Consider the following 6,434-nt stretch of genomic DNA (forward strand, 5'->3'; position numbering starts at 1 on the left):
GACCGTCATGTTCAGGCGATGATTGATGTAGGAAACAACCAGCGGGAACGTACCTCGCTGGTTGTTTCAGACATTATAGGGCATGATTTGTGCACAATTAATGAGCGATTGCACGATTACAATGTCTTATTCGTGCAATCGCTCATTAATATCGCCTTAAGCATTCCCAAACTCAATACTCAAGGAACCCTAACAGTTCCGATTGATATCCATGCTTGTGCATAGATGGTATAATCAAACTGACTGGGGTACTAATTAAGTCACCCGAGTTTTGGAACCACTGACATACTCCTTTATTCAAGGCATTTTCGATTATGGTTTCTGATTATTAGTCATGTCCATTGCCTACGCTTATTATTGCTGTTTTGTTGAGAAATAGTTGGTGACAGTTCCTGCCATAAGCTGCAACATTTAATAGTGGATCATTGTAGAAATGTAATAGTCTCAGTCTGTGGTTTTATAATATAGCACCTGTGTTTAGGTTTTCTGTTTTTGAGTGATACTAAGCTGCAGAGGATGTGGATGTCCTATCTCTTTAGTTTTTGGTAATTACTGCTGTTTATTGCAATTGTCACCATAGTATTCAAATTTGAAGCAACCTTTAAGATAAGTAAACTAAACCAAATAAACCATGCATATATTTGACCAGGTTTCAGCACTAACCAATACGATAACAAATCCAAACGGTCTAAAAAATCATATAATAGCAGCCTCCTCCAGTATTAGGTCCAGATAAATGCTGAACAATTCCTAAAAATAAGAGAGGAGAGGTGGGAAATAAGGGTTAGGTATGTGATAGAAACAAAAAGCGACCTATCTGATAACACTTTCCAATCTTCCAAAACCAGTTAACCAGAAAGCTAGCTAGACACTGCGAGTATAATCTATAAGAAACATATAAAAGCACTATGGTACAAAACCATAAAACAGTATAAAATGTTTATTCAAAAGAGTGGGAACCCCGATTAAAATATGCTCACAAGAGAAAAAGCAACATAGGCTTGCCTGAATCCACCTGCACATCTTGAAGTTTCTCCAAAATTGCTCTCCTATTTCACCATAAGAATCACTGCATCATAGGTGGTAATTCAGTTCTCTTCACAGGTATGTATCTCCCAATTAATTGCCCAGAGTTATTCAACTGCCTGCGCGGTAAACCCATGACTAGTGGATTTCTGCTCAAAACCCTCCTGAGGTGCAAGTAGAAATTAGCGCTAGCTAGTTCCTCGGTGGTAGACTTGGTGTTAACATGTGCAGTAACAGCATCATAGCCAGCACTTAAGCTGAGAGATGCAGTTTACCGAGATTAAGCGTTGAACATAAATCAAGGTCAGGTGCATCTCTAGGCTTAAATGCCAGACGCGATGCAGTCAATTAAGCAACACTGGGCACTTGAGGTGGGAGCTACATCCACACGATGAGAATTGAATTCCCCCAATAGAATGGATCTATTGTCCCTGAAGCTGTCCATACATCCAATTAAAAGAAACACTGACAAAGTTTGGTTAAATAAAACATGTTGGGTGGCCTCCCATTGTGTTTAACATTTAGAGACTTTTACCTGGAATTTATGGACTTTTTCTGGGATTTTAGATTAATTCTATGATGGAGCGATCCCTATGGCAATATCGGAGAGCAATTTTGACGATTCTTCTGACAAGCCTATAATGTTTTCACACTTGCAAACATTTTTTTTTATACAAATGTATACTGTTTTATGGTATTGCACCATAGTGCGTTTAATTGTATACTAGAGACCCGCCTGGCTCCGCACGGGATCAATTTCAGCTTGTAACAGTCCCCTACACCTAGTCACCACAGCCTCTTGCATTTCACACAGACCCTTGCTTCTCAGTCCTGTCACTTTTTCTTACCACAGCCCACTGCTTTTCACTCTAGGCCCTGCATCTAACCAGTGTCACCACAACCCCCCTCTGCTGCTGCCCTGCAGCTGGCTGGGGCCCGGCCACTGGAGTGTGCTGGAAAAGCAGGAGAACCATGTATGATTTATATTGTAGCTACCAAAAGCATTATTTAGCAGCATGTCCCCGGGGCTGGGGTAGCTGTGCATATTTCTGCAGCCTCCATGCGCATCCATTCCGGATGCCGAACATGGCGATGAGCGTGGTCCTCTTTGCACAATATACCCTGTATTTCCTGGTCTTCCTACTGAGCTTCATCACAGTGGAGCCCCTGTCCAAGAACAGCGCTGCCTTCCATTGGAGGTGCCTCATGTTCACCAAGGGTGTGTGGCTGAGCTGGAACATCACGCTGAAGCCCTTCCCGGTGGAGGAGAGAGGAAGCCCTTCCCGGTGGAGGAATGGTGCCGGAGACCACCTGTAGGTTTAGCGTAGGGATGGATATCGGAATCTGATAATTACTAACCATCAATGTTTTTATCCGATGGTAGTTTTTTTACCATTTGATGGTGGCAGTAGAATGTTTGCCGCCATCAAATGGAAATCATTGTATGGTGTTCCCCTGGCTCCTCTTCCTGACTGCTGTGTCTGCATCAGGGCATCTTCATGGGTTTGTTGGAGGCGGTCTCTCACTCTCTGTCTGCCTCAGCCATGACCCTGTTCGGTCCCTGACATCCTCCCCTATCTAGGCTGCTGCTAAGTAACAGGGCACATTGCCATCTCTGGCTGGCTCTCAATGTCTCACAGAGCCAATCAGAATGCAGCCCTCGGCCCTCCAGCAGCAGTAAGTCACTCACACAGCACAACAGTTTTTCTATGACTTGCTTCACTCCAAGCCTCAGTTTCAGAAGCTGTCTTGCCATTTCAGCACCCTGGCCAGCTCCTATACAGCGGCTGGGTGCAAGATTTTTTCCTGTGACTTTGCTTCACTAAAATTGTTACTGTTCGACTCTTTCGTCACAGATGCAATATAAGCTTTTGTACCCGGTTTCACCCGGGTAGACCGTTTCCATTCATCAATTCAGTAACACATTAATCCTTTACCTCTATAGTCATGCATCACTGCTATAGGAAGACATTACCTTCCCACACCTGTGTACTAACACATTTCACTCCCTCATCTCTGTAGTAACACATCATCCTCGCTCACCTCAGTAGTAACACATTTACCTCCCTCATCTGTGTAGAAATACAATCCCTACCTCATACATGTAGTAACACATTGCCCTCACTCACACTTCTAGTAACTAATTCCCCTCCCTCACTTCTGGAGTAACACATTACTCCCTCTAATCCATGTAGTAACACATTTCCTTCCCTCACTATTCAAAAAGTGGAGCCACACCAACTGCCAGTGATGTTTGTCAGCACTTATGCTGGGTACACAATAGACGATATGTTGTCCGATCCGGCCGAATTGGATGGCGTGTCGGGCACACTTTCTATACCCGCTATGCCGCACATCATCAGCAACATCGCCCATCAGACCTGCAAGCAGGTCCGACGGGCGACATTGTTTGCTGGCATTGGCAAGTGTGTACGCACTTGCAGATGACGGCACCCCACCGAATCCCGTCGCTAACAGGGTCTGTACACAATGATGACAGTTGCTGTTTGAATCTTGAACTGTGCTACAGCCATGTTGAGACATCCAGACAGGAAATTGTACAGTGTTAAGAAACACTGTAGCCCTTTTCGCTCCCTTAGAAGTCAAATTTAGAAAAATCCTTTCTTAGTGGGCACTACGTTATGGAAGAAATATACTCCCTGATTTTCATGTTTCTAAGTCCAGGGGTTTGGGCTGGGATAGATAGATAGATAGATAGATAGATAGATAGATAGATAGATAGATAGATAGATAGATAGATAGATAGATAGATAGATAGATAGATTTTCCCGGTGACCAGCGTTTTTGGATACCTGGATTTGGAGGATTGGAAAGTGTGATCAGATAAGCCTATTTTCCTTTATAATTTGGCAACTTATTTAAGGTTAAGAGGTTATACATACTACGCATTTTAGTATTTTCTTCTCTTATTTGAAAAATATAAATATTTATTTTTAATTGTTTCATTCATTGGGCATCACAAGTCCCTCACAGAAAATGCCACATAAAGCTAATTGGCTGCAGATTACATACGAGAAGAGACTTCCTTGGCTAATTGTGGCAATGTAGTTTTCATGTAAGCACATTCAAGTGCAAATTACAACCTATGCTTATTCGAAAAAGGAACAAGATCAGATATTTTTTTTTAAAAATACATTGATGCTTCTCTTCAGGTAATATGGGTAAAGAAATCTATAGATAAGGAATTAATACATAGTTTTAAAACTATTACAGAAATAACCTAAAGGCTGATGCAAAAATGTCAATACCTTCCAGAAACGGAATCAATATATTAATACATGAGCAATGCATTTAAAGACAAATAGGAGAGGAGAGAAAACTAATGATTATAGGCACTGGAGAACATTGAATAAATTAGATGCCTCATCTGTCTGGCATCGCCCCTTTAATCTGTTTGAACACATTGCCCATGCTCTGCCGCAGTTCACCTTCCTTCACTGGAAGCAAATTGCTATAACCAATGTATGCAGTTTGCATATTTAGTTTACAATTAAAACATACATTTTTAAACCACACAATGATCATGGGTTGAATGCAACGACGAAGAATTGTCAAAACTCAATGACAGATAAGCTACAGATCACAACCCATGCCCTGACTATACTGGGTAAAGACAGATGTGGAAACAGCTGATTAAAAAAAAAAAAAAAACTTTTTTCTTTTTTTATAATTATACAAAGTATATGTTATTGTATAAACCTTTATCTTAAACCCAATGACATTACAGTATTGACAGAAAAATCAACAGGGGCAGAATTTACACTCCTTCAAAGAGTCCTAGTCCTGATAACATAAATATATACATATATATTACACACACTGTATATCCTTGCAGCAGCAGGGTCAGCTCTGAGCTGCAGATTTCTCTGTTCTCTGCATGGGGTGGAAGTGATTTCTTAATCAGGATTTTTGCACATTGCTCTGGGGTGTTTATGGCCTTTTCCTCCTGCCCAGCTCATGATCTTTGTGCTGCTAGAGGATCCCAAGCCCCCTTTTCTGTGTGTGCAGGGAGACCTGGGCAGCTCCAGCCATCCGTGTCTGGCCATGCAGACACACGTACACAGGCGGCAGCAGCAGCACACTACACACATAGAGGCAGCCACTGACCCAGCCCCGGGGAGACATTGGAGGATGTGGGAGCATGCAGCTGGAATTGGGGGGCTGCACAAACTGATGATTATTGGGGTGCGGGGTTGGCACAGTAACAACATGGGGGGCATGTCACATAGCCTCTCTGGAAGCACGGTGTACCCCTCTGTTGCAGCCTGCGGGGTACAGACACCCCATGGTGTACGGAGACACAGTGACAGCAGGCAGCAGTACACTGATAAAACTTCTGTGAGCTGCCAGTGACAGGTTGCCCGCTTTGGCTGCTGCATATGACATGCATGTTCCATGTACTGTTTATACACTGCTGTGGGTGTGTTCCTGGTCACATATGTGTATACATACAGCACCTTCCCTCCCCTGCTCCCCCACCAGCATCCCTGAGCTGGTGTCCGCCTATGCCCCGGGATAATTACCTGGGTGCAGGCTTGCACGGGGCACCACTCCCCTCAGCCGGTGTGCCAGTCTCCGCTGCCGGCCGTATCTCTCCCCGGGGTGTTCGCTCTTTGTTTCCCCTCTTTCTCGGGTCCACAGTGTCTGATTACTGCTGTGCAGCGGCTGCTCCTCCCTGTGAGCCGGGTCTCCGCCTCTAAACAGCAGGAGGGGTCGGCAGCCATACAGCTAGCTGGGAGCAGAGGACGCTCTGACTGTGGCCGCACCCACACAGTGACATCACGGTCTCCGGCAGCAGCAGCAGCCACATTCCCGTCTTCTCGGCCTGGCCGACGGCCAGCCGCCCGCCTGCTGCATCATGGGAGTTGTAGTACTGCCGGTCAGCGGTTGCTGGGGTCACGTGACTAGGCGTCCTGGTGTAACCCCCTCACTGGCTGCTGGCTCCTTTCACTACTTTGTAGTACTAGGGATACTTACTACGTGTAATATATCTATGTGACATGGGACTGCGTCTCTTTCATAGTAATGCTGACTTATTCCTCCTTCAGGTTATTTCAATAAATATTTAAAAATAAATAAACCCATAGTGCAGAGGTTCCCAAACTCTTTTGAATTACGCCACCCTAGAGTATCAGCATTATTTTCACAGCACCCCCTAAGCCAAAAGTTTGTTATTCAGAAATTCAGAAACATTTTTTAGTGAAGTAAAGTGTGCCTACCTGTCATCCTTAGGGTCAGTTATGTGGTGGTGGACAGGTTGCACTTCTGTTTGTCCACATATTTACATTACATTGACCATAAAGAATTTGATTTGGTGCTGGACCACAAACCTGAGGCACCCCTGCAATTGTCCCGAGGCACCCCGCAGCGCACAGTTTGGGAACATT

At 44.2% G+C, this 6,434-nt stretch overlaps 1 protein-coding gene across 1 annotated transcript in view; it reads right to left on the minus strand.

Annotated features, from left to right (window-relative positions):
* Positions 1-5,749, minus strand: part of ANKRD50 (ankyrin repeat domain 50) — a 58,783-nt gene extending 53,034 nt beyond the window's left edge. Inside the window, exon 1 of the mRNA XM_088452288.1 lies at positions 5,571-5,749. The gene's annotated coding sequence lies outside the window, so the exon portion shown is untranslated. The remainder of the gene's footprint in view (positions 1-5,570) is intronic.
* Between the last annotated feature and the right edge of the window lie 685 nt (positions 5,750-6,434).

Source organism: Taudactylus pleione, unplaced genomic scaffold, assembly GCF_031769625.1.
Source record: "Taudactylus pleione unplaced genomic scaffold, aTauple2 ptg000036l, whole genome shotgun sequence".
NCBI lineage: Eukaryota > Metazoa > Chordata > Amphibia > Anura > Myobatrachidae > Taudactylus > Taudactylus pleione.